Source organism: Cynara cardunculus (assembly GCF_001531365.2).
Source record: "Cynara cardunculus var. scolymus isolate 2C chromosome LG 10, CcrdV1, whole genome shotgun sequence".
NCBI classification, from domain to species: Eukaryota; Viridiplantae; Streptophyta; class Magnoliopsida; order Asterales; family Asteraceae; genus Cynara; species Cynara cardunculus.
The window spans coordinates 14,693,471-14,694,301 of record NC_037537.1 but is presented as its reverse complement, the minus strand read 5'-3'; positions in this window follow the sequence as shown (position 1 = coordinate 14,694,301).

Genomic DNA, 831 nt, shown 5'->3' with positions numbered 1-831 from the left:
TGTAATATTCACACACAATTGCCACCCTTATATCCAAAAGACACCTCTCCTTGATATGCAACTCTTATTCCAAAAGACACCTCTCCTTGATATGCCACCCTTATTCCAAAAGACACCTCTCATTGATATGCCACCCTTATTCCAAAAGACACCTCTCCTTGATATGCCACCCTTATTTCTTCTTCAAAATCTATGAACTAGTTCGGATGAAGGACCGCAGTCACAACGATCTTATCGAATCCTCATTCATATTTTTATCCATAAAATTTATAGATTAATTCCAAATGAAGATAGATCAAAATCACATTCGTCTCAAAAGAATATTCTCTATAGTCTTCAACCAACAGTTTTATCATCAAAACTCTGAATAGTCAAGAACAACCAGTTCTTGCAATAATATTTCCAAACTCAAATCCTTTTGTATCCTTTCAACAGGATATCATTTCAAAATTATTTTAAAGAAGCAACCTCTTCTTTATCTTTCCTAAAACGGGTTTTAATACACAAATATATAACAATAATACCTTTAAACTATCAAAATAGTTTTATTATCTTTTCTTCAAAACCAATATCAAAACCCAACAGTTTATATAATAAAATATATAAAGATTCTAGTCATCAAAAACTCACCATGCAAAATCAATAGTATTTATAAAACTCGCAGTTTCTAATCAACGGTAGTTTAAAAACTCACCTTAACAATCACAGATTCTGTAGTTTTTAAAACACACAGCAAATCACAAGCTCTTGAAATAGTTTTGAACAAAAGATTTGTTCAAGAACACTTCTCACCGCCACAACACTTTTTTTCTCTTTCAACAAATTTTTCTT